We start from the raw sequence: 23,472 nt of genomic DNA, 5'->3' as shown, positions 1-23,472 counted from the left end.
AAGAAAGTTTGACAGAAGCGTGGGCATTGTGCCTCCGCTCTGCAGATAGACACGTCTCAGTACTAGACTGGTGGTGCAACAGGGCAAAGCCTAAACTGAGAAAAGTTCTCATCCAGTATAGTGTACAACGATCGAAAGACTTGAAAAATTCCATAGAATTTTATTATACCATGCTGCGAAATTTATATGAGCAGGCAAACACTTCCAACGTCCGTCTGGCAGATATCAAGCAAACTAAGGCCAAATTGCTCAGTCTTAAAAGACAGCAGATGGAGGGTCTGAAATTAAAATCCAAGGCTAAGACAGTCGTGGAGGATGAACATGCTTCCTTGTACCATCTACTGAAGCACGAAAGAAACAGGAGACGCACCTTCATTGATGGACTTCAGTCTGAAACTGGCGAGACACTCACGACTCAGAGAGACATCGTCAATGCAGTGCACAAATATTACGAAGACCTATACACTGCCAACCCGGTATGTGAAGAGTCCTTCGATGAGTTCCTTAGTTACATAGCTCCACAGGTCTCGGACGAGGAAAACGAAGACCTTCTCGTTGAGTGTACTAACGAAGATATCCACAGAATCATCTGCAAATCTCCTCTGAGGAAATCGCCGGGACCGGATGGTTTGCCTGTTGAATTTTATAAACGATACTGGCCACTGATTGGTGACATGTTTACCCGAATGACGAACGAGGTGCTTCAGGGAAAGCATTTACCTGCTGTTTTTAAAGAGAGCACAATAGTACTAATCCCAAAAAATGCTGCAAAAAGAAACCTCAACAACTTTCGTCCTATCTCCCTGTTAAACTCCGATTATAAAATCATCGGCAGAATTTTAAACAACAGACTCTCTCAGTTGGCCAAAAAGATAGTAAGTCCATACCAGTCCTGTGTGCCTACCAAGAGCATTTTCAAAAGCATAGCTGAATATAGAGATATAATTGCCATCACTGCTGTGACCACCATAAAATGTGCTATCATGTTTATTGACTTCCAGAAAGCATTTGATCGTGTGGATCATAGATTCCTTAGTGCCACACTGAACAAAATAGGTTTTAATGAGCGAGTCGTAAGTGTGATCAGCAATGTTGCAACAGGCATCAGCGCTTGTATATCAGTTAACTGCCAGAGGACAAAGCAGATTCAGATCAGGCGCGGCGTTCCTCAAGGAAGCCCCCTCTCCATGTTCCTATTCGTGCTTTCATTAGAACCTTTCCTCCGCAGTGTTCATGCCACTCTAACTGGCATCACATTATCTGGTCACCGAACAGTCATAAACGCCTATGCCGATGATGTCGGAGTCGTCCTGCGAAATCTCGACGACATTTTGAAATTGGAAACGCTAATTAAAAAGTACTGTAGAGTCTCCGGAGCAGGTGTCAACGCAAACAAAAGCAAACTCCTAAACCTGCGGGGTTTTCAACATACCACCTTAGCCTGGGCCACAATGGTCACCCAATGCAAAGCACTAGGAATAACACTGACACCTTGTCCGTTAAAAATGGCAGCTATCAATTGGAGAAATACGTCGGGACAACTTCTTGGAACAACAAGAGAAAACCTCCACCGTAACTTGAACCAAGTTCAGAGGGTGATTTTCATTAACCACTGCATTCTCTCCAGGAGTTACTTTATAGCACAGATCTTCCCACTACCGAAAATGATTGGAAAAAAGATAATGTCTACCATTGCCAGCTATCTTTGGAGAGGGGATATATTCAGAGTCGACGCAAAAACTGCGACCTTATATCCCAGGAATGGAGGTTTGGGGTTAGTTGACATCAGAAATAAGGCGTCTGCGCTTTTTATAAAAAGGACCGCCACTATCCTTAGCGACCACGCTGATAGCATTACAACTAAATTATTTGAAGTTGTCAGGCCTGCCAGTTTACAGGCGCCGGTGAATGTGCAAAAAATAAATAACCGGCTCCAGTACGTTCGTGTATATTTTGTGGAATTCAGCTATCTCGGCGGTGTCATCATCAACTCACGACGGATCACGGCCCGCGATATTCTGTCCCATCGAAAGAAAATGGAGGGGAGAAACAAATTGGAAAGTAAATACCCACACACTGATTGGGACGCCATATGGAAAAATATTAATATGCGTGGTCTACCATCGGACGTCAAGTCAGCGTGGTATAAAACAGTGAATGAGACCGTAAGCACCAATGAAAGGTTACATGCAATCGGCGTTAGCGACACGAACCTATGTCTCAAATGTAAATTGATCGACACGTTAGTGCACAGATTCACGTGCGGTGGCAATCTACAACTCTGTAATTGGATTAGGGAACAACTGGCTTTTCTTACGAGATCTTCGGTGGAAAATTTTCCCCCTGTTACATTCCTCAGGCCTCAGACTTGCTATTTTCCAGCAGCAAAAAACAACTCGGTCCATTGGTTAATGGGACACTATGTGAATTACGTAATTAATCACCTGGGAAATGACAATTCCACTGATTTTTACATGTACTTGAAGTGTGCTTTTTATAACGCCCTGAAATATAAAGACCACAAGAAAAACTACGGCAATATGCTTAAAATTGTATTCGAGCGACTGGGCATTGGTTGACAAGCCAACGAGATAAACAAAAATCGTTTATTTAAGCGAAACGACGCTTAAACAAAAACAATTGGGGAGAAGTATACTTTTACAGTTTCATATTACAATCACTTATCTTCTGCTGGCAAAGAAGGCTATTTTGTTTATTGCACAGAAGAAGCCGAAGCCGAAAGCCAGTATCGCAGGGTTAAAGATAAATTGTTTTCTTATACATTCATTTTATGACTGAGAAGGAAGTCTCATTTGTTTCCATGGAAGGGAACATACTTTTTTATTATTATTATTAATCTCAAGAAGGAAAGGAGGCTATGGAATTAGTGCCTTAACATAAAATTCCTTCTTCACATTCCATGAAGATTTTTCTTTTACAATAAAAAAATAACAAACAAACAAAAATAATAATAATAACAATAAAAAAACTAAACAGAAATTAAAAAAATAATATACAGGTTCAGGGTCCACTACTTCCTACAACTTTATTATATTAAATTACAAAGAAGTATGCTAGGTTGCCGAGAAGCAGTGGACGAAAAAAAAAAAAAAAAAAAAAAAAAAAAAAAAAAAAAAAAAACACTAAAGCTATAACCTTCAATCTCTATTGCCTCGGCATGACATAAATTTTTGTTTCAAATGAAGCATCTTTTGGTTCAGGATTTCGAAGGCAAAACAGCATATATCTACGTATACACAAGATGTAAAATTTCTTATTGAAAACTATGATAAAGACACGCCTCAGCAACAGGACTGGGTTGAGACATCGCGGCCAGGCCTCGAGATTTTGACCCCTGCCCGCTTTGCCTCCGCCTGCCTCATGCTGTTAAAAAAAAAAAAAAAAAAAAAAAAAAATGGATAAGGCGTCGGGCTTCGGAGCTGATGATAAAAAAAAAAAATAAAAAAAAAAGCTAGCTCAGTCGGTAGAGCATGGTAATATTAATCGCAGGGTCGAGGGTTCGAGCCCCACGCTGGGGGGAACGGAATTTTGTTCCGCTGCAGATGTAAATTACTGAAAAAAAAAGAAAAAAAAAAAAAAATGGTGTAACGGTTAGCACTCTGGACTCTGAATCCAGCGATCCGAGTTCGAATCTCGGTGGAACCTTCGTTTAGTCTAAATTTTCTGTAATAAGAGTTTCTCGCTGAGGAAGTAGCAGCAATAGGCTCACGGCGTTAGTTTCTACGTTTGTGTAAAAAACGATGCGTCTATAAAACGGCCGAATATTGGTGCGACTTTGTGACCTATATAGAACATTAAACGAGTAATACCTGTAAGAGCAAGCAATTTTACGATAATTCGAAGAAATATCATTATCCCACGAAGGTTAAAAATCCCATGATTATCAACTAGCTATTACAAGCTGAGCAAATGAATTTCCTTTAAAATAGGTTTAAAACATAGGTTAGGTTCTGACTCAGTGGGCATTCTCTGGAGCCTCTTTGCTGATGAGATTAGAAAAACAGTCCTCTGGGCCGGATTTGAACCAGCGACCTATGGATAACTGTGAATCCTCCACTACAGTCCACCGCTCTACCAACTGAGCTACCAGAGGCTCTGTATACTTTCTTATTCCTACTCATTGCTTTACGTCCGTCCCTGTCTGCCGTCTGCACACACTGCTACTCAGCGCGGCCATATAGACGCACAGGAAATGCAATCATCGGCTGCAACTGCAAACATTGCCCAGATTAAGTTTTATAATGCTCGATGGTGTCGATTAGGTTAAAATATGCAAGTAGGAAGTGTCTGAAGTATGTCAGAGGACTGCTAAGTGTATTACGAGTCTTATCCTGCTGTCTGGTTCCATGGTGTAACGGTTAGCACTCTGGACTCTGAATCCAGCGATCCGAGTTCGAATCTCGGTGGAACCTTCGTTTAGTCTAAATTTTCTGTAATAAGAGTTTCTCGCTGAGGAAGTAGCAGCAATAGGCTCACGGCGTTAGTTTCTACGTTTGTGTAAAAAACGATGCGTCTATAAAACGGCCGAATATTGGTGCGACTTTGTGACCTATATAGAACATTAAACGAGTAATACCTGTAAGAGCAAGCAATTTTACGATAATTCGAAGAAATATCATTATCCCACGAAGGTTAAAAATCCCATGATTATCAACTAGCTATTACAAGCTGAGCAAATGAATTTCCTTTAAAATAGGTTTAAAACATAGGGAGGTTCTGACTCAGTGGGCATTCTCTGGAGCCTCTTTGCTGATGAGATTAGAAAAACAGTCCTCTGGGCCGGATTTGAACCAGCGACCTATGGATAACTGTGAATCCTCCACTACAGTCCACCGCTCTACCAACTGAGCTACCAGAGGCTCTGTATACTTTCTTATTCCTACTCATTGCTTTACGTCCGTCCCTGTCTGCCGTCTGCACACACTGCTACTCAGCGCGGCCATATAGACGCACAGGAAATGCAATCATCGGCTGCAACTGCAAACATTGCCCAGATTAAGTTTTATAATGCTCGATGGTGTCGATTAGGTTAAAATATGCAAGTAGGAAGTGTCTGAAGTATGTCAGAGGACTGCTAAGTGTATTACGAGTCTTATCCTGCTGTCTGGTTCCATGGTGTAACGGTTAGCACTCTGGACTCTGAATCCAGCGATCCGAGTTCGAATCTCGGTGGAACCTTCGTTTAGTCTAAATTTTCTGTAATAAGAGTTTCTCGCTGAGGAAGTAGCAGCAATAGGCTCACGGCGTTAGTTTCTACGTTTGTGTAAAAAACGATGCGTCTATAAAACGGCCGAATATTGGTGCGACTTTGTGACCTATATAGAACATTAAACGAGTAATACCTGTAAGAGCAAGCAATTTTACGATAATTCGAAGAAATATCATTATCCCACGAAGGTTAAAAATCCCATGATTATCAACTAGCTATTACAAGCTGAGCAAATGAATTTCCTTTAAAATAGGTTTAAAACATAGGGAGGTTCTGACTCAGTGGGCATTCTCTGGAGCCTCTTTGCTGATGAGATTAGAAAAACAGTCCTCTGGGCCGGATTTGAACCAGCGACCTATGGATAACTGTGAATCCTCCACTACAGTCCACCGCTCTACCAACTGAGCTACCAGAGGCTCTGTATACTTTCTTATTCCTACTCATTGCTTTACGTCCGTCCCTGTCTGCCGTCTGCATCCACTGCTACTCAGCGCGGCCATATAGACGCACAGGAAATGCAATCATCGGCTGCAACTGCAAACATTGCCCAGATTAAGTTTTATAATGCTCGATGGTGTCGATTAGGTTAAAATATGCAAGTAGGAAGTGTCTGAAGTATGTCAGAGGACTGCTAAGTGTATTACGAGTCTTATCCTGCTGTCTGGTTCCATGGTGTAACGGTTAGCACTCTGGACTCTGAATCCAGCGATCCGAGTTCGAGTCTCGGTGGAACCTTCGTTTAGTCTAAATTTTCTGTAATAAGAGTTTCTCGCTGAGGAAGTAGCAGCAATAGGCTCACGGCGTTAGTTTCTACGTTTGTGTAAAAAACGATGCGTCTATAAAACGGCCGAATATTGGTGCGACTTTGTGACCTATATAGAACATTAAACGAGTAATACCTGTAAGAGCAAGCAATTTTACGATAATTCGAAGAAATATCATTATCCCACGAAGGTTAAAAATCCCATGATTATCAACTAGCTATTACAAGCTGAGCAAATGAATTTCCTTTAAAATAGGTTTAAAACATAGGGAGGTTCTGACTCAGTGGGCATTCTCTGGAGCCTCTTTGCTGATGAGATTAGAAAAACAGTCCTCTGAGCCGGATTTGAACCAGCGCCCTATGGATAACTGTGAATCCTCCACTACAGTCCACCGCTCTACCAACTGAGCTACCAGAGGCTCTGTATACTTTCTTATTCCTACTCATTGCTTTACGTCCGTCCCTGTCTGCCGTCTGCACACACTGCTACTCAGCGCGGCCATATAGACGCACAGGAAATGCAATCATCGGCAGCAACTGCAAACATTGCCCAGATTAAGTTTTATAATGCTCGATGGTGTCGATTAGGTTAAAATATGCAAGTAGGAAGTGTCTGAAGTATGTCAGAGGACTGCTAAGTGTATTACGAGTCTTATCCTGCTGTCTGGTTCCATGGTGTAACGGTTAGCACTCTGGACTCTGAATCCAGCGATCCGAGTTCGAATCTCGGTGGAACCTTCGTTTAGTCTAAATTTTCTGTAATAAGAGTTTCTCGCTGAGGAAGTAGCAGCAATAGGCTCACGGCGTTAGTTTCTACGTTTGTGTAAAAAACGATGCGTCTATAAAACGGCCGAATATTGGTGCGACTTTGTGACCTATATAGAACATTAAACGAGTAATACCTGTAAGAGCAAGCAATTTTACGATAATTCGAAGAAATATCATTATCCCACGAAGGTTAAAAATCCCATGATTATCAACTAGCTATTACAAGCTGAGCAAATGAATTTCCTTTAAAATAGGTTTAAAACATAGGGAGGTTCTGACTCAGTGGGCATTCTCTGGAGCCTCTTTGCTGATGAGATTAGAAAAACAGTCCTCTGGGCCGGATTTGAACCAGCGACCTATGGATAACTGTGAATCCTCCACCACAGTCCACCGCTCTACCAACTGAGCTACCAGAGGCTCTGTATACTTTCTTATTCCTACTCATTGCTTTACGTCCGTCCCTGTCTGCCGTCTGCATCCACTGCTACTCAGCGCGGCCATATAGACGCACAGGAAATGCAATCATCGGCTGCAACTGCAAACATTGCCCAGATTAAGTTTTATAGTGCTCGATGGTGTCGATTAGGTTAAAATATGCAAGTAGGAAGTGTCTGAAGTATGTCAGAGGACTGCTAAGTGTATTACGAGTCTTATCCTGCTGTCTGGTTCCATGGTGTAACGGTTAGCACTCTGGACTCTGAATCCAGCGATCCGAGTTCGAATCTCGGTGGAACCTTCGTTTAGTCTAAATTTTCTGTAATAAGAGTTTCTCGCTGAGGAAGTAGCAGCAATAGGCTCACGGCGTTAGTTTCTACGTTTGTGTAAAAAACGATGCGTCTATAAAACGGCCGAATATTGGTGCGACTTTGTGACCTATATAGAACATTAAACGAGTAATACCTGTAAGAGCAAGCAATTTTACGATAATTCGAAGAAATATCATTATCCCACGAAGGTTAAAAATCCCATGATTATCAACTAGCTATTACAAGCTGAGCAAATGAATTTCCTTTAAAATAGGTTTAAAACATAGGGAGGTTCTGACTCAGTGGGCATTCTCTGGAGCCTCTTTGCTGATGAGATTAGAAAAACAGTCCTCTGGGCCGGATTTGAACCAGCGACCTATGGATAACTGTGAATCCTCCACTACAGTCCACCGCTCTACCAACTGAGCTACCAGAGGCTCTGCATACTTTCTTATTCCTACTCATTGCTTTACGTCCGTCCCTGTCTGCCGTCTGCACACACTGCTACTCAGCGCGGCCATATAGACGCACAGGAAATGCAATCATCGGCTGCAACTGCAAACATTGCCCAGATTAAGTTTTATAATGCTCGATGGTGTCGATTAGGTTAAAATATGCAAGTAGGAAGTGTCTGAAGTATGTCAGAGGACTGCTAAGTGTATTACGAGTCTTATCCTGCTGTCTGGTTCCATGGTGTAACGGTTAGCACTCTGGACTCTGAATCCAGCGATCCGAGTTCGAATCTCGGTGGAACCTTCGTTTAGTCTAAATTTTCTGTAATAAGAGTTTCTCGCTGAGGAAGTAGCAGCAATAGGCTCACGGCGTTAGTTTCTACGTTTGTGTAAAAAACGATGCGTCTATAAAACGGCCGAATATTGGTGCGACTTTGTGACCTATATAGAACATTAAACGAGTAATACCTGTAAGAGCAAGCAATTTTACGACAATTCGAAGAAATATCATTATCCCACGAAGGTTAAAAATCCCATGATTATCAACTAGCTATTACAAGCTGAGCAAATGAATTTCCTTTAAAATAGGTTTAAAACATAGGGAGGTTCTGACTCAGTGGGCATTCTCTGGAGCCTCTTTGCTGATGAGATTAGAAAAACAGTCCTCTGGGCCGGATTTGAACCAGCGACCTATGGATAACTGTGAATCCTCCACTACAGTCCACCGCTCTACCAACTGAGCTACCAGAGGCTCTGTATACTTTCTTATTCCTACTCATTGCTTTACGTCCGTCCCTGTCTGCCGTCTGCACACACTGCTACTCAGCGCGGCCATATAGACGCACAGGAAATGCAATCATCGGCTGCAACTGCAAACATTGCCCAGATTAAGTTTTATAATGCTCGATGGTGTCGATTAGGTTAAAATATGCAAGTAGGAAGTGTCTGAAGTATGTCAGAGGACTGCTAAGTGTATTACGAGTCTTATCCTGCTGTCTGGTTCCATGGTGTAACGGTTAGCACTCTGGACTCTGAATCCAGCGATCCGAGTTCGAATCTCGGTGGAACCTTCGTTTGGTCTAAATTTTCTGTAATAAGAGTTTCTCGCTGAGGAAGTAGCAGCAATAGGCTCACGGCGTTAGTTTCTACGTTTGTGTAAAAAACGATGCGTCTATAAAACGGCCGAATATTGGTGCGACTTTGTGACCTATATAGAACATTAAACGAGTAATACCTGTAAGAGCAAGCAATTTTACGATAATTCGAAGAAATATCATTATCCCACGAAGGTTAAAAATCCCATGATTATCAACTAGCTATTACAAGCTGAGCAAATGAATTTCCTTTAAAATAGGTTTAAAACATAGGGAGGTTCTGACTCAGTGGGCATTCTCTGGAGCCTCTTTGCTGATGAGATTAGAAAAACAGTCCTCTGGGCCGGATTTGAACCAGCGACCTATGGATAACTGTGAATCCTCCACTACAGTCCACCGCTCTACCAACTGAGCTACCAGAGGCTCTGTATACTTTCTTATTCCTACTCATTGCTTTACGTCCGTCCCTGTCTGCCGTCTGCATCCACTGCTACTCAGCGCGGCCATATAGACGCACAGGAAATGCAATCATCGGCTGCAACTGCAAACATTGCCCAGATTAAGTTTTATAATGCTCGATGGTGTCGATTAGGTTAAAATATGCAAGTAGGAAGTGTCTGAAGTATGTCAGAGGACTGCTAAGTGTATTACGAGTGTTATCCTGCTGTCTGGTTTCGTGGTGTAACGGTTAGCACTCTGGACTCTGAATCCAGCGATCCGAGTTCGAATCTCGGTGGAACCTTCGTTTAGTCTAAATTTTCTGTAATAAGAGTTTCTCGCTGAGGAAGTAGCAGCAATAGGCTCACGGCGTTAGTTTCTACGTTTGTGTAAAAAACGATGCGTCTATAAAACGGCCGAATATTGGTGCGACTTTGTGACCTATATAGAACATTAAACGAGTAATACCTGTAAGAGCAAGCAATTTTACGATAATTCGAAGAAATATCATTATCCCACGAAGGTTAAAAATCCCATGATTATCAACTAGCTATTACAAGCTGAGCAAATGAATTTCCTTTAAAATAGGTTTAAAACATAGGGAGGTTCTGACTCAGTGGGCATTCTCTGGAGCCTCTTTGCTGATGAGATTAGAAAAACAGTCCTCTGGGCCGGATTTGAACCAGCGACCTATGGATAACTGTGAATCCTCCACTACAGTCCACCGCTCTACCAACTGAGCTACCAGAGGCTCTGTATACTTTCTTATTCCTACTCATTGCTTTACGTCCGTCCCTGTCTGCCGTCTGCATCCACTGCTACTCAGCGCGGCCATATAGACGCACAGGAAATGCAATCATCGGCTGCAACTGCAAACATTGCCCAGATTAAGTTTTATAATGCTCGATGGTGTCGATTAGGTTAAAATATGCAAGTAGGAAGTGTCTGAAGTATGTCAGAGGACTGCTAAGTGTATTACGAGTCTTATCCTGCTGTCTGGTTCCATGGTGTAGCGGTTAGCACTCTGGACTCTGAATCCAGCGATCCGAGTTCGAATCTCGGTGGAACCTTCGTTTAGTCTAAATTTTGTGTAATAAGAGTTTCTCGCTGAGGAAGTAGCAGCAATAGGCTCACGGCGTTAGTTTCTACGTTTGTGTAAAAAACGATGCGTCTATAAAACGGCCGAATATTGGTGCGACTTTGTGACCTATATAGAACATTAAACGAGTAATACCTGTAAGAGCAAGCAATTTTACGATAATTCGAAGAAATATCATTATCCCACGAAGGTTAAAAATCCCATGATTATCAACTAGCTATTACAAGCTGAGCAAATGAATTTCCTTTAAAATAGGTTTAAAACATACGGAGGTTCTGACTCAGTGGGCATTCTCTGGAGCCTCTTTGCTGATGAGATTAGAAAAACAGTCCTCTGGGCCGGATTTGAACCAGCGACCTATGGATAACTGTGAATCCTCCACTACAGTCCACCGCTCTACCAACTGAGCTACCAGAGGCTCTGTATACTTTCTTATTCCTACTCATTGCTTTACGTCCGTCCCTGTCTGCCGTCTGCACACACTGCTACTCAGCGCGGCCATATAGACGCACAGGAAATGCAATCATCGGCTGCAACTGCAAACATTGCCCAGATTAAGTTTTATAATGCTCGATGGTGTCGATTAGGTTAAAATATGCAAGTAGGAAGTGTCTGAAGTATGTCAGAGGACTGCTAAGAGTATTACGAGTCTTATCCTGCTGTCTGGTTCCATGGTGTAACGGTTAGCACTCTGTACTCTGAATCCAGCGATCCGAGTTCGAATCTCGGTGGAACCTTCGTTTAGTCTAAATTTTCTGTAATAAGAGTTTCTCGCTGAGGAAGTAGCAGCAATAGGCTCACGGCGTTAGTTTCTACGTTTGTGTAAAAAACGATGCGTCTATAAAACGGCCGAATATTGGTGCGACTTTGTGACCTATATAGAACATTAAACGAGTAATACCTGTAAGAGGAAGCAATTTTACGATAATTCGAAGAAATATCATTATCCCACGAAGGTTAAAAATCCCATGATTATCAACTAGCTATTACAAGCTGAGCAAATGAATTTCCTTTAAAATAGGTTTAAAACATAGGGAGGTTCTGACTCAGTGGGCATTCTCTGGAGCCTCTTTGCTGATGAGATTAGAAAAACAGTCCTCTGGGCCGGATTTGAACCAGCGACCTATGGATAACTGTGAATCCTCCACTACAGTCCACCGCTCTACCAACTGAGCTACCAGAGGCTCTGTATACTTTCTTATTCCTACTCATTGCTTTACGTCCGTCCCTGTCTGCCGTCTGCACACACTGCTACTCAGCGCGGCCATATAGACGCACAGGAAATGCAATCATCGGCTGCAACTGCAAACATTGCCCAGATTAAGTTTTATAATGCTCGATGGTGTCGATTAGGTTAAAATATGCAAGTAGGAAGTGTCTGAAGTATGTCAGAGGTCTGCTAAGTGTATTACGAGTCTTATCCTGCTGTCTGGTTCCATGGTGTAACGGTTAGCACTCTGGACTCTGAATCCAGCGATCCGAGTTCGAATCTCGGTGGAACCTTCGTTTAGTCTAAATTTTCTGTAATAAGAGTTTCTCGCTGAGGAAGTAGCAGCAATAGGCTCACGGCGTTAGTTTCTACGTTTGTGTAAAAAACGATGCGTCTATAAAACGGCCGAATATTGGTGCGACTTTGTGACCTATATAGAACATTAAATGAGTAATACCTGTAAGAGCAAGCAATTTTACGATAATTCGAAGAAATATCATTATCCCACGAAGGTTAAAAATCCCATGATTATCAACTAGCTATTACAAGCTGAGCAAATGAATTTCCTTTAAAATAGGTTTAAAACATAGGGAGGTTCTGACTCAGTGGGCATTCTCTGGAGCCTCTTTGCTGATGAGATTAGAAAAACAGTCCTCTGGGCCGGATTTGAACCAGCGACCTATGGATAACTGTGAATCCTCCACTACAGTCCACCGCTCTACCAACTGAGCTACCAGAGGCTCTGTATACTTTCTTATTCCTACTCATTGCTTTACGTCCGTCCCTGTCTGCCGTCTGCATCCACTGCTACTCAGCGCGGCCATATAGACGCACAGGAAATGCAATCATCGGCTGCAACTGCAAACATTGCCCAGATTAAGTTTTATAATGCTCGATGGTGTCGATTAGGTTAAAATATGCAAGTAGGAAGTGTCTGAAGTATGTCAGGGGACTGCTAAGTGTATTACGAGTCTTATCCTGCTGTCTGGTTCCATGGTGTAACGGTTAGCACTCTGTACTCTGAATCCAGCGATCCGAGTTCGAATCTCGGTGGAACCTTCGTTTAGTCTAAATTTTCTGTAATAAGAGTTTCTCGCTGAGGAAGTAGCAGCAATAGGCTCACGGCGTTAGTTTCTACGTTTGTGTAAAAAACGATGCGTCTATAAAACGGCCGAATATTGGTGCGACTTTGTGACCTATATAGAACATTAAACGAGTAATACCTGTAAGAGCAAGCAATTTTACGATAATTCGAAGAAATATCATTATCCCACGAAGGTTAAAAATCCCATGATTATCAACTAGCTATTACAAGCTGAGCAAATGAATTTCCTTTAAAATAGGTTTAAAACATAGGGAGGTTCTGACTCAGTGGGCATTCTCTGGAGCCTCTTTGCTGATGAGATTAGAAAAACAGTCCTCTGGGCCGGATTTGAACCAGCGACCTATGGATAACTGTGAATCCTCCACTACAGTCCACCGCTCTACCAACTGAGCTACCAGAGGCTCTGTATACTTTCTTATTCCTACTCATTGCTTTACGTCCGTCCCTGTCTGCCGTCTGCACACACTGCTACTCAGCGCGGCCATATAGACGCACAGGAAATGCAATCATCGGCTGCAACTGCAAACATTGCCCAGATTAAGTTTTATAATGCTCGATGGTGTCGATTAGGTTAAAATATGCAAGTAGGAAGTGTCTGAAGTATGTCAGAGGACTGCTAAGTGTATTACGAGTCTTATCCTGCTGTCTGGTTCCATGGCACGGCATTCTGGCTTTAGCCGTCGCCGCGGTCGGACGTGCTTGTTGTTTACTCCGCGTACGTTAGCGCTATCGCCGGTGTTTGGTGTTTACGTGAAGTTAGCTGTACATTTTCGCTGTTACTTTTTGAGTGGTGTCTCTGATAAGTGTTTTTATAGTGCTTTCGTCCGTTCCACGTCTCGTGCTTCGCCGCAATTTCGGTTGTTGCCGGAATTTCGTCGGAACCGACGACCATGTCTGACACCGTCAGGAAGAATACTTTAGTCTTCTCGTTCGAGAAAGAAACACGGCCGGTCCAACCCACTGCGCTGGAAATCCACGATTGGCTGACTGAGGTAATCGGTATAAATTCTGACTCTGTTCATACCACGCAATTAGATGCTGAAAAATACTGTGTTTTTGTTAAATTTCTGAACTCAGTGACAGTCGATAAGTTGCTTGCAAAATGGGGTAATTCCGTCGAATTTGTTCATCGAGACGGTTCAAAAAGTGATGTCTCTGTACGAAAAGCTGATATCATGTACACCAATGTCAGGATTTTGAATGTTCCAATTGAAATTGATAATCAGTTGATCAAGGACGCTCTATCTAAATATGGCGAAGTTAAATCTATCTATAACGAAAGATGGTCGAAGCTATACAAGATACAGTGTTTTAATGGCATTAGATCCGTTGAAATGGAGGTGAAAGCCAACATTCCGTCCCATATATCCGTTGCAGGCCATAAAGCACATGTTGTGTATTCTGGTCAGGAGCGCACGTGCAATATTTGCAATGAGACAGGTCATTTCCGACAAGATTGTCCGCGCCGTGTTTTTGTTCTTCGGAACAATCTAACACAGCGTCAAAAACTGACCCTCAGCGATGTCTTACCAAATAGCACTTCCCTTCTTTCGGTTAACGACAGTGGTGCATGTACTTCTGCAGTGCCCGCCATAACTACTACGGAGTTCCCTCCCCTGAGCGTCATTACATCACACCCTTCTGTTCCCGATTGCGATCTCCAGAATAAGAAGCGACCGTTGGAAATGACCGATGACGGCTCGGACGGCGAGTCCGCCCGTAATTCGCCTTCCACCCGCAAGCAGAAGCAGTGTAATGCGGATGTGCTCGAGGAAACAAACAGTACATGTATTGACGTGACGACAGCCGCTAAGGCAACCCGGCCGCTGTCGGCGGCTGAACAGGTACAAACGGTCCACGGAGGGGACGCAGTAACGATTGTCGCGGAGACGGAAGAGGCGCACTCCGAAGCACAAGAGGTGACGGAGCGGAACCCAACTCAAGAATTTACAGACCCACAAACCGCCGACTCAGTCAGTGCTCTGGAGCTAGTGACGGAAGAACAAGGAAATGGCACTCGTAAAAAGGACGCTGTTGAGGCAGCTTCGGTCACAACGGTGGTAAAGATAGACAATCCGAATGACGGCGCGTTGAACCAAGATGTCCGAAGACGCCGACTCAAACCGCAACCTAATCTCAAAGCTTCCCGTAACCAAAGCAAACAACAACCAGCACAAGAGGAAGCGACGGCCAAGAACGTCTTGTATGAAATCATCACGGAAAGACCTAAGGAGGTACCTTCAAGTGACATTAGTGATGCAAAACCCCTCGGTAAAACTAAAACCCGAGATGTTCGGAATCCTGCACCAAAATGAGGCTGTAAGATGAAAAAAAAAGGATTTTGTTGAACCAGTTTCATTTCTAATTGTAATACTGTCTTAGTCATATTTCAGAGGAACCAGATGAAGTGTTTACCGAGCTTCAAATACTGACTATTCTTTTAGATGTTTGTTTAAGCAGAGTCGTTTCTCCCTTCTAGGAGCTGCACATCTCTTTTTTTTTATTAATATTTTGTTATCTTTTTAATCACTTATTTACTTTTTATGCAAACTAAATGTCCCAGGCATATACAATTACGACTATCAATATTAACAGGATTACATCCGTGACTAAAGTTACAGCACTCAAGGATTATTTATATGAGTCAGGGACGGACATTGCTTTCCTACAGGAAGTAGTGCTGACTAATCTTACAGTGCCTGGATATTTGGCGATTTTAAATGTCTCACTTGACACCAACGTCGGTACAGCAATTTTAGTCAGGGAGGGGATTCCTGTCTCGGATATCGAGAGGTTGGACTCCGGCAGAGCGATAGGTATAAAAGTCTTTGGTTCTACCCTTATCAATCTGTACGCCCCTTCTGGCACATCCAATAGAATGGAAAGAGCACAGTTCTATAAAGAAGAAATCATTTATTTATTACGGAAAAACCCAAAAGATCTTATAATAGGCGGTGATTTTAATTGTGTGATAAATAAGAAAGACCAGGTTCCGAATTTTAATACCTGCACTGAACTGAAGCGTTTCGTCACTGTTTTACAGCTTAAAGATGCTTGGGAAATAATGTATCCCACATTTGTGGCATTTACATTCCTAGGTCCTCACACACGTAGCAGGATCGACAGACTCTACATATCGCAAAGTCTAGTTAGCTCCTTCATTAAAGCAGAGACGATTCCAGTTTACTTTTCTGATCATAGCTCCGTGCTAGCTTCCATCAACCTTACTGCGCAACCCACTCGCCGTTTTAGAAGTTCATGGCACCTTAATACGTCACTGATGCAGGACGACGGATTAGAAGAAAGTTTGACAGAAGCGTGGGCGTTGTGCCTCCGCTCTGCAGATAGACACGTCTCAGTACTAGACTGGTGGTGCAACAGGGCAAAGCCTAAACTGAGAAAAGTTCTCATCCAGTATAGTGTACAACGATCGAAAGACTTGAAAAATTCCATAGAATTTTATTATACCATGCTGCGAAATTTATATGAGCAGGCAAACACTTCCAACGTCCGTCTGGCAGATATCAAGCAAACTAAGGCCAAATTGCTCAGTCTTAAAAGACAGCAGATGGAGGGTCTGAAATTAAAATCCAAGGCTAAGACAGTCGTGGAGGATGAACATGCTTCCTTGTACCATCTACTGAAGCACGAAAGAAACAGGAGACGCACCTTCATTGATGGACTTCAGTCTGAAACTGGCGAGACACTCACGACTCAGAGAGACATCGTCAATGCAGTGCACAAATATTACGAAGACCTATACACTGCCAACCCGGTATGTGAAGAGTCCTTCGATGAGTTCCTTAGTTACATAGCTCCACAGGTCTCGGACGAGGAAAACGAAGACTTTCTCGTTGAGTGTACTAACGAAGATATCCACAGAATCATCTGCAAATCTCCTCTGAGGAAATCGCCGGGACCGGATGGTTTGCCTGTTGAATTTTATAAACGATACTGGCCACTGATTGGTGACATGTTTACCCGAATGACGAACGAGGTGCTTCAGGGAAAGCATTTACCTGCTGTTTTTAAAGAGAGCACAATAGTACTAATCCCAAAAAATGCTGCAAAAAGAAACCTCAACAACTTTCGTCCTATCTCCCTGTTAAACTCCGATTATAAAATCATCGGCAGAATTTTAAACAACAGACTCTCACAGTTGGCCAAAAAGATAGTAAGTCCATACCAGTCCTGTGTGCCTACCAAGAGCATTTTCAAAAGCATAGCTGAATATAGAGATATAATTGCAATCACTGCTGTGACCACCATAAAATGTGCTATCATGTTTATTGACTTCCAGAAAGCATTTGATCGTGTGGATCATAGATTCCTTAGTGCCACACTGAACAAAATAGGTTTTAATGAGCGAGTCGTAAGTGTGATCAGAAATGTTGCAACAGGCATCAGCGCTTGTATATCAGTTAACTGCCAGAGGACAAAGCAGATTCAGATCAGGCGCGGCGTTCCTCAAGGAAGCCCCCTTTCCATGTTCCTATTCGTGCTTTCATTAGAACCTTTCCTCCGCAGTGTTCATGCCACTCTAACTGGCATCACATTATCTGGTCACCGAACAGTCATAAACGCCTATGCCGATGATGTCGGAGTCGTCCTGCGAAATCCCGACGACATTTTGAAATTGGAAACGCTAATTAAAAAGTACTGTAGAGTCTCCGGAGCAGGTGTCAACGCAAACAAAAGCAAACTCCTAAACCTGCGGGGTTTTCAACATACCACCTTAGCCTGGGCCACAATGGTCACCCAATGCAAAGCACTAGGAATAACACTGACACCTTGTCCGTTAAAAATGGCAGCTATCAATTGGAGAAATACGTCGGGACAACTTCTTGGAACAACAAGGGAAAACCTCCACCGTAACATGAACCAAGTTCAGAGGGTGATTTTCATTAACCACTGCATTCTCTCCAGGAGTTACTTTATCGCACAGATCTTCCCACTACCGAAAATGATTGGAAAAAAGATAATGTCTACCATTGCCAGCTATCTTTGGAGAGGGGATATATTCAGAGTCGACGCAAAAACTGCGACCTTAGATCCCAGGAATGGAGGTTTGGGGTTAGTTGACATCAGAAATAAGGCGTCTGCGCTTTTTATAAAAAGGACCGCCACTATCCTTAGCGACCACGCTGATAGCATTACAACTAAATTATTTGAAGTTGTCAGGCCTGCCAGTTTACAGGCGCCGGTGAATGTGCAAAAAATAAATAACCGGCTCCAGTACGTTCGTGTATATTTTGTGGAATTCAGCTATCTCGGCGGTGTCATCATCAACTCACGACGGATCACGGCCCGCGATATTCTGTGCCATCGAAAGAAAATGGAGGGGAGAAACAAATTGGAAAGTAAATACCCACACACTGATTGGGACGCCATATGGAAAAATATTAATATGCGTGGTCTACCATCGGACGTCAAGTCAGCGTGGTATAAAACAGTGAATGAGACCGTAAGCACCAATGAAAGGTTACATGCAATCGGCGTTAGCGACACGAACCTATGTCTCAAATGTAAATTGATCGACACGTTAGTGCACAGATTCACGTGCGGTGGCAATCTACAACTCTGTAATTGGATTAGGGAACAACTGGCTTTTCTTACGAGATCTTCGGTGGAAAATTTTCCCCCTGTTACATTCCTCAGGCCTCAGACTTGCTATTTTCCAGCAGCAAAAAACAACTCGGTCCATTGGTTAATGGGACACTATGTGAATTACGTAATTAATCACCTGGGAAATGACAATTCCACTGATTTTTACATGTACTTGAAGTGTGCTTTTTATAACGCCCTGAAATATAAAGACCACAAGAAAAACTACGGCAATATGCTTAAAATTGTATTCGAGCGACTGGGCATTGGTTGACAAGCCAACGAGATAAACAAAAATCGTTTATTTAAGCGAAACGACGCTTAAACAAAAACAATTGGGGAGAAGTACAATTTTACAGTTTCATATTACAATCACTTATCCTCTGCTGGCAAAGAAGGCTATTTTGTTTATTGCACAGAAGAAGCCGAAGCCGAAAGCCAGTATCGCAGGGTTAAAGATAAATTGTTTTCTTATACATTCATTTTATGACTGAGAAGGAAGTCTCATTTGTTTCCATGGAAGGGAACATACTTTTTTATTATTATTATTAATCTCAAGAAGGAAAGGAGGCTATGGAATTAGTGCCTTAACATAAAATTCCTTCTTCACATTCCATGAAGATTTTTCTTTTACAATAAAAAAAATAACAAACAAACAAAAATAATAATAATAACAATAAAAAAACTAAACAGAAATTAAAAAAAATAATATACAGGTTCAGGGTCCACTACTTCCTACAACTTTATTATATATTGCAAAGAAGTATGCTAGATTGCCGAGAAGCAGTGGATGAGGAAAAAAAAAAAAAAAAAAAAAAAAAAAAAAATGGTGTAACGGTTAGCACTCTGGACTCTGAATCCAGCGATCCGAGTTCGAATCTCGGTGGAACCTTCGTTTAGTCTAAATTTTCTGTAATAAGAGTTTCTCGCTGAGGAAGTAGCAGCAATAGGCTCACGGCGTTAGTTTCTACGTTTGTGTAAAAAACGATGCGTCTATAAAACGGCCGAATATTGGTGCGACTTTGTGACCTATATAGAACATTAAACGAGTAATACCTGTAAGAGCAAGCAATTTTACGATAATTCGAAGAAATATCATTATCCCACGAAGGTTAAAAATCCCATGATTATCAACTAGCTATTACAAGCTGAGCAAATGAATTTCCTTTAAAATAGGTTTAAAACATAGGGAGGTTCTGACTCAGTGGGCATTCTCTGGAGCCTCTTTGCTGATGAGATTAGAAAAACAGTCCTCTGGGCCGGATTTGAACCAGCGACCTATGGATAACTGTGAATCCTCCACTACAGTCCACCGCTCTACCAACTGAGCTACCAGAGGCTCTGTATACTTTCTTATTCCTACTCATTGCTTTACGTCCGTCCCTGTCTGCCGTCTTCACACACTGCTACTCAGCGCGGCCATATAGACGCACAGGAAATGCAATCATCGGCTGCAACTGCAAACATTGCCCAGATTAAGTTTTATAATGCTCGATGGTGTCGATTAGGTTAAAATATGCAAGTAGGAAGTGTCTGAAGTATGTCAGAGGACTGCTAAGTGTATTACGAGTCTTATCCTGCTGTCTGGTTCCATGGTGTAACGGTTAGCACTCTAGACTCTGAATCCAGCGATCCGAGTTCGAATCTCGGTGGAACCTTCGTTTAGTCGAAATTTTCTGTAATAAGAGTTTCTCGCTGAGGAAGTAGCAGCAATAGGCTCACGGCGTTAGTTTCTACGTTTGTGTAAAAAACGATGCGTCTATAAAACGGCCGAATATTGGTGCGACTTTGTGACATATATAGAACATTAAACGAGTAATACCTGTAAGAGCAAGCAATTTTACGATAATTCGAAGAAATATCATTATCCCACGAAGGTTAAAAATCCCATGATTATCAACTAGCTATTACAAGCTGAGCAAATGAATTTCCTTTAAAATAGGTTTAAAACATAGGGAGGTTCTGACTCAGTGGGCATTCTCTGGAGCCTCTTTGCTGATGAGATTAGAAAAACAGTCCTCTGGGCCGGATTTGAACCAGCGACCTATGGATAACTGTGAATCCTCCACTACAGTCCACCGCTCTACCAACTGAGCTACCAGAGGCTCTGTATACTTTCTTATTCCTACTCATTGCTTTACGTCCGTCCCTGTCTGCCGTCTGCATCCACTGCTACTCAGCGCGGCCATATAGACGCACAGGAAATGCAATCATCGGCTGCAACTGCAAACATTGCCCAGATTAAGTTTTATAATGCTCGATGGTGTCGATTAGGTTAAAATATGCAAGTAGGAAGTGTCTGAAGTATGTCAGAGGACTGCTAAGTGTATTACGAGTCTTATCCCGCTGTCTGGTTCCATGGTGTAACGTTTAGCACTCTGGACTCTGAATCCAGCGATCCGAGTTCGAATCTCGGTGGAACCTTCGTTTAGTCTAAATTTTCTGTAATAAGAGTTTCTCGCTGAGGAAGTAGCAGCAATAGGCTCACGGCGTTAGTTTCTACGTTTGTGTAAAAAACGATGCGTCTATAAAACGGCCGAATATTGGTGCGACTTTGTGACCTATATAGAACATTAAACGAGTAATACCTGTAAGAGCAAGCAATTTTACGATAATTCGAAGAAATATCATTATCCCACGAAGGTTAAAAATCCCATGATTATCAACTAGCTATTACAAGCTGAGCAAATGAATTTCCTTTAAAATAGGTTTAAAACATAGGGAGGTTCTGACTCAGTGGGCATTCTCTGGAGCCTCTTTGCTGATGAGACTAGAAAAACAGTCCTCTGGGCCGGATTTGAGCCAGCGACCTATGGATAACTGTGAATCCTCCACTACAGTCCACCGCTCTACCAACTGAGCTACCAGAGGCTCTGTATACTTTCTTATTCCTACTCATTGCTTTACGTCCGTCCCTGTCTGCCGTCTGCACACACTGCTACTCAGCGCGGCCATATAGACGCACAGGAAATGCAATCATCGGCTGCAACTGCAAACATTGCCCAGATTAAGTTTTATAATGCTCGATGGTGTCGATTAGGTTAAAATATGCAAGTAGGAAGTGTCTGAAGTATGTCAGAGGACTGCTAAGAGTATTACGAGTCTTATCCTGCTGTCTGGTTCCATGGTGTAACGGTTAGCACTCTGGACTCTGAATCCAGCGATCCGAGTTCGAATCTCGGTGGAACCTTCGTTTAGTCTAAATTTTCTGTAATAAGAGTTTCTCGCTGAGGAAGTAGCAGCAATAGGCTCACGGCGTTAGTTTCTACGTTTGTGTAAAAAACGATGCGTCTATAAAACGGCCGAATATTGGTGCGACTTTGTGACCTATATAGAACATTAAACGAGTAATACCTGTAAGAGCAAGCAATTTTACGATAATTCGAAGAAATATCATTATCCCACGAAGGTTAAAAATCCCATGATTATCAACTAGCTATTACAAGCTGAGCAAATGAATTTCCTTTAAAATAGGTTTAAAACATAGGGAGGTTCTGACTCAGTGGGCATTCTCTGGAGCCTCTTTGCTGATGAGATTAGAAAAACAGTCCTCTGGGCCGGATTTGAACCAGCGACCTATGGATAACTGTGAATCCTCCACTACAGTCCACCGCTCTACCAACTGAGCTACCAGAGGCTCTGTATACTTTCTTATTCCTACTCATTGCTTTACGTCCGTCCCTGTCTGCCGTCTGCATCCACTGCTACTCAGCGCGGCCATATAGACGCACAGGAAATGCAGTCATCGGCTGCAACTGCAAACATTGCCCAGATTAAGTTTTATAATGCTCGATGGTGTCGATTAGGTTAAAATATGCAAGTAGGAAGTGTCTGAAGTATGTCAGAGGACTGCTAAGTGTATTACGAGTCTTATCCTGCTGTCTGGTTCCATGGTGTAACGTTTAGCACTCTGGACTCTGAATCCAGCGATCCGAGTTCGAATCTCGGTGGAACCTTCGTTTAGTCTAAATTTTCTGTAATAAGAGTTTCTCGCTTCTATAAAACGGACGAATATTGGTGCGACTTTGTGACCTATATAGAACATTAAACGAGTAATACCTGTAAGAGCAAGCAATTTTACGATAATTCGAAGAAATATCATTATCCCACGAAGGTTAAAAATCCCATGATTATCAACTAGCTATTACAAGCTGAGCAAATGAATTTCCTTTAAAATAGGTTTAAAACATACGGAGGTTCTGACTCAGTGGGCATTCTCTGGAGCCTCTTTGCTGATGAGATTAGAAAAACAGTCCTCTGGGACGGATTTGAACCAGCGACCTATGGATAACTGTGAATCCTCCACTACAGTCCACCGCTCTACCAACTGAGCTACCAGAGGCTCTGTATACTTTCTTATTCCTACTCATTGCTTTACGTCCGTCCCTGTCTGCCGTCTGCACACACTGCTACTCAGCGCGGCCATATAGACGCACAGGAAATGCAATCATCGGCTGCAACTGCAAACATTGCCCAGATTAAGTTTTATAATGCTCGATGGTGTCGATTAGGTTAAAATATGCAAGTAGGAAGTGTCTGAAGTATGTCAGAGGACTGCTAAGTGTATTACGAGTCTTATCCTGCTGTCTGGTTCCATGGTGTAACGGTTAGCACTCTGGACTCTGAATCCAGCGATCCGAGTTCGAATCTCGGTGGAACCTTCGTTTAGTCTAAATTTTCTGTAATAAGAGTTTCTCGCTGAGGAAGTAGCAGCAATAGGCTCACGGCGTTAGTTTCTACGTTTGTGTAAAAAACGATGCGTCTATAAAACGGCCGAATATTGGTGCGACTTTGTGACCTATATAGAACATTAAACGAGTAATACCTGTAAGAGCAAGCAATTTTACGATAATTCGAAGAAATATCATTATCCCACGAAGGTTAAAAATCCCATGATTATCAACTAGCTATTACAAGCTGAGCAAATGAATTTCCTTTAAAATAGGTTTAAAACATAGGGAGG

General features: G+C 42.4%; 35 non-coding genes across 35 annotated transcripts; 17 read left to right on the top strand and 18 right to left on the bottom strand.

Annotated features, from left to right (window-relative positions):
* Nucleotides 1–4,025: 4,025 nt before the first annotated feature.
* Nucleotides 4,026–4,114, bottom strand: Trnay-gua (transfer RNA tyrosine (anticodon GUA)). Its single transcript is given in 2 exon segments — nt 4,026–4,061; nt 4,078–4,114. It is a non-coding gene; the product is annotated as a tRNA-Tyr (tRNA).
* Nucleotides 4,115–4,361: 247 nt separating this feature from the next.
* Trnaq-cug (transfer RNA glutamine (anticodon CUG)) lies at nt 4,362–4,433 on the top strand. Its single transcript has one exon. It is a non-coding gene; the product is annotated as a tRNA-Gln (tRNA).
* Nucleotides 4,434–4,791: 358 nt separating this feature from the next.
* On the bottom strand, nt 4,792–4,880 carry Trnay-gua (transfer RNA tyrosine (anticodon GUA)). Its single transcript is given in 2 exon segments — nt 4,792–4,827; nt 4,844–4,880. It is a non-coding gene; the product is annotated as a tRNA-Tyr (tRNA).
* A 247-nt stretch (nt 4,881–5,127) lies between these two features.
* On the top strand, nt 5,128–5,199 carry Trnaq-cug (transfer RNA glutamine (anticodon CUG)). The gene has a single exon. It is a non-coding gene; the product is annotated as a tRNA-Gln (tRNA).
* Nucleotides 5,200–5,557: 358 nt separating this feature from the next.
* Nucleotides 5,558–5,646, bottom strand: Trnay-gua (transfer RNA tyrosine (anticodon GUA)). Its single transcript is given in 2 exon segments — nt 5,558–5,593; nt 5,610–5,646. It is a non-coding gene; the product is annotated as a tRNA-Tyr (tRNA).
* A 247-nt stretch (nt 5,647–5,893) lies between these two features.
* On the top strand, nt 5,894–5,965 carry Trnaq-cug (transfer RNA glutamine (anticodon CUG)). The gene has a single exon. It is a non-coding gene; the product is annotated as a tRNA-Gln (tRNA).
* A 358-nt stretch (nt 5,966–6,323) lies between these two features.
* Trnay-gua (transfer RNA tyrosine (anticodon GUA)) lies at nt 6,324–6,412 on the bottom strand. The gene is given in 2 exon segments: nt 6,324–6,359; nt 6,376–6,412. It is a non-coding gene; the product is annotated as a tRNA-Tyr (tRNA).
* Nucleotides 6,413–6,659: 247 nt separating this feature from the next.
* Nucleotides 6,660–6,731, top strand: Trnaq-cug (transfer RNA glutamine (anticodon CUG)). The gene has a single exon. It is a non-coding gene; the product is annotated as a tRNA-Gln (tRNA).
* Nucleotides 6,732–7,089: 358 nt separating this feature from the next.
* Trnah-gug (transfer RNA histidin (anticodon GUG)) lies at nt 7,090–7,178 on the bottom strand. The gene is given in 2 exon segments: nt 7,090–7,125; nt 7,142–7,178. It is a non-coding gene; the product is annotated as a tRNA-His (tRNA).
* A 247-nt stretch (nt 7,179–7,425) lies between these two features.
* On the top strand, nt 7,426–7,497 carry Trnaq-cug (transfer RNA glutamine (anticodon CUG)). The gene has a single exon. It is a non-coding gene; the product is annotated as a tRNA-Gln (tRNA).
* Nucleotides 7,498–7,855: 358 nt separating this feature from the next.
* Trnay-gua (transfer RNA tyrosine (anticodon GUA)) lies at nt 7,856–7,944 on the bottom strand. The gene is given in 2 exon segments: nt 7,856–7,891; nt 7,908–7,944. It is a non-coding gene; the product is annotated as a tRNA-Tyr (tRNA).
* Nucleotides 7,945–8,191: 247 nt separating this feature from the next.
* Trnaq-cug (transfer RNA glutamine (anticodon CUG)) lies at nt 8,192–8,263 on the top strand. The gene has a single exon. It is a non-coding gene; the product is annotated as a tRNA-Gln (tRNA).
* A 358-nt stretch (nt 8,264–8,621) lies between these two features.
* Trnay-gua (transfer RNA tyrosine (anticodon GUA)) lies at nt 8,622–8,710 on the bottom strand. The gene is given in 2 exon segments: nt 8,622–8,657; nt 8,674–8,710. It is a non-coding gene; the product is annotated as a tRNA-Tyr (tRNA).
* Nucleotides 8,711–8,957: 247 nt separating this feature from the next.
* Trnaq-cug (transfer RNA glutamine (anticodon CUG)) lies at nt 8,958–9,029 on the top strand. The gene has a single exon. It is a non-coding gene; the product is annotated as a tRNA-Gln (tRNA).
* Nucleotides 9,030–9,387: 358 nt separating this feature from the next.
* Trnay-gua (transfer RNA tyrosine (anticodon GUA)) lies at nt 9,388–9,476 on the bottom strand. The gene is given in 2 exon segments: nt 9,388–9,423; nt 9,440–9,476. It is a non-coding gene; the product is annotated as a tRNA-Tyr (tRNA).
* A 247-nt stretch (nt 9,477–9,723) lies between these two features.
* Nucleotides 9,724–9,795, top strand: Trnaq-cug (transfer RNA glutamine (anticodon CUG)). The gene has a single exon. It is a non-coding gene; the product is annotated as a tRNA-Gln (tRNA).
* Nucleotides 9,796–10,153: 358 nt separating this feature from the next.
* Nucleotides 10,154–10,242, bottom strand: Trnay-gua (transfer RNA tyrosine (anticodon GUA)). Its single transcript is given in 2 exon segments — nt 10,154–10,189; nt 10,206–10,242. It is a non-coding gene; the product is annotated as a tRNA-Tyr (tRNA).
* Nucleotides 10,243–10,489: 247 nt separating this feature from the next.
* On the top strand, nt 10,490–10,561 carry Trnaq-cug (transfer RNA glutamine (anticodon CUG)). The gene has a single exon. It is a non-coding gene; the product is annotated as a tRNA-Gln (tRNA).
* Nucleotides 10,562–10,919: 358 nt separating this feature from the next.
* Nucleotides 10,920–11,008, bottom strand: Trnay-gua (transfer RNA tyrosine (anticodon GUA)). The gene is given in 2 exon segments: nt 10,920–10,955; nt 10,972–11,008. It is a non-coding gene; the product is annotated as a tRNA-Tyr (tRNA).
* A 247-nt stretch (nt 11,009–11,255) lies between these two features.
* On the top strand, nt 11,256–11,327 carry Trnaq-cug (transfer RNA glutamine (anticodon CUG)). Its single transcript has one exon. It is a non-coding gene; the product is annotated as a tRNA-Gln (tRNA).
* Nucleotides 11,328–11,685: 358 nt separating this feature from the next.
* Nucleotides 11,686–11,774, bottom strand: Trnay-gua (transfer RNA tyrosine (anticodon GUA)). Its single transcript is given in 2 exon segments — nt 11,686–11,721; nt 11,738–11,774. It is a non-coding gene; the product is annotated as a tRNA-Tyr (tRNA).
* A 247-nt stretch (nt 11,775–12,021) lies between these two features.
* Nucleotides 12,022–12,093, top strand: Trnaq-cug (transfer RNA glutamine (anticodon CUG)). Its single transcript has one exon. It is a non-coding gene; the product is annotated as a tRNA-Gln (tRNA).
* A 358-nt stretch (nt 12,094–12,451) lies between these two features.
* Nucleotides 12,452–12,540, bottom strand: Trnay-gua (transfer RNA tyrosine (anticodon GUA)). The gene is given in 2 exon segments: nt 12,452–12,487; nt 12,504–12,540. It is a non-coding gene; the product is annotated as a tRNA-Tyr (tRNA).
* A 247-nt stretch (nt 12,541–12,787) lies between these two features.
* Trnaq-cug (transfer RNA glutamine (anticodon CUG)) lies at nt 12,788–12,859 on the top strand. The gene has a single exon. It is a non-coding gene; the product is annotated as a tRNA-Gln (tRNA).
* A 358-nt stretch (nt 12,860–13,217) lies between these two features.
* Nucleotides 13,218–13,306, bottom strand: Trnay-gua (transfer RNA tyrosine (anticodon GUA)). Its single transcript is given in 2 exon segments — nt 13,218–13,253; nt 13,270–13,306. It is a non-coding gene; the product is annotated as a tRNA-Tyr (tRNA).
* A 6,453-nt stretch (nt 13,307–19,759) lies between these two features.
* On the bottom strand, nt 19,760–19,848 carry Trnay-gua (transfer RNA tyrosine (anticodon GUA)). The gene is given in 2 exon segments: nt 19,760–19,795; nt 19,812–19,848. It is a non-coding gene; the product is annotated as a tRNA-Tyr (tRNA).
* A 247-nt stretch (nt 19,849–20,095) lies between these two features.
* Trnaq-cug (transfer RNA glutamine (anticodon CUG)) lies at nt 20,096–20,167 on the top strand. The gene has a single exon. It is a non-coding gene; the product is annotated as a tRNA-Gln (tRNA).
* A 358-nt stretch (nt 20,168–20,525) lies between these two features.
* Trnay-gua (transfer RNA tyrosine (anticodon GUA)) lies at nt 20,526–20,614 on the bottom strand. The gene is given in 2 exon segments: nt 20,526–20,561; nt 20,578–20,614. It is a non-coding gene; the product is annotated as a tRNA-Tyr (tRNA).
* Nucleotides 20,615–20,861: 247 nt separating this feature from the next.
* Trnaq-cug (transfer RNA glutamine (anticodon CUG)) lies at nt 20,862–20,933 on the top strand. The gene has a single exon. It is a non-coding gene; the product is annotated as a tRNA-Gln (tRNA).
* Nucleotides 20,934–21,291: 358 nt separating this feature from the next.
* Trnay-gua (transfer RNA tyrosine (anticodon GUA)) lies at nt 21,292–21,380 on the bottom strand. The gene is given in 2 exon segments: nt 21,292–21,327; nt 21,344–21,380. It is a non-coding gene; the product is annotated as a tRNA-Tyr (tRNA).
* A 247-nt stretch (nt 21,381–21,627) lies between these two features.
* Trnaq-cug (transfer RNA glutamine (anticodon CUG)) lies at nt 21,628–21,699 on the top strand. Its single transcript has one exon. It is a non-coding gene; the product is annotated as a tRNA-Gln (tRNA).
* A 358-nt stretch (nt 21,700–22,057) lies between these two features.
* Nucleotides 22,058–22,146, bottom strand: Trnay-gua (transfer RNA tyrosine (anticodon GUA)). The gene is given in 2 exon segments: nt 22,058–22,093; nt 22,110–22,146. It is a non-coding gene; the product is annotated as a tRNA-Tyr (tRNA).
* Nucleotides 22,147–22,393: 247 nt separating this feature from the next.
* Nucleotides 22,394–22,465, top strand: Trnaq-cug (transfer RNA glutamine (anticodon CUG)). Its single transcript has one exon. It is a non-coding gene; the product is annotated as a tRNA-Gln (tRNA).
* A 297-nt stretch (nt 22,466–22,762) lies between these two features.
* Nucleotides 22,763–22,851, bottom strand: Trnay-gua (transfer RNA tyrosine (anticodon GUA)). Its single transcript is given in 2 exon segments — nt 22,763–22,798; nt 22,815–22,851. It is a non-coding gene; the product is annotated as a tRNA-Tyr (tRNA).
* Nucleotides 22,852–23,098: 247 nt separating this feature from the next.
* Nucleotides 23,099–23,170, top strand: Trnaq-cug (transfer RNA glutamine (anticodon CUG)). The gene has a single exon. It is a non-coding gene; the product is annotated as a tRNA-Gln (tRNA).
* The last annotated feature ends 302 nt before the right edge of the window (nt 23,171–23,472 follow it).

The sequence above is a fragment of the Schistocerca gregaria genome, chromosome 2 (assembly GCF_023897955.1).
Source record: "Schistocerca gregaria isolate iqSchGreg1 chromosome 2, iqSchGreg1.2, whole genome shotgun sequence".
NCBI classification, from domain to species: domain Eukaryota; kingdom Metazoa; phylum Arthropoda; class Insecta; order Orthoptera; family Acrididae; genus Schistocerca; species Schistocerca gregaria.
This window is presented reverse-complemented; position numbering and strand designations above follow the sequence as displayed.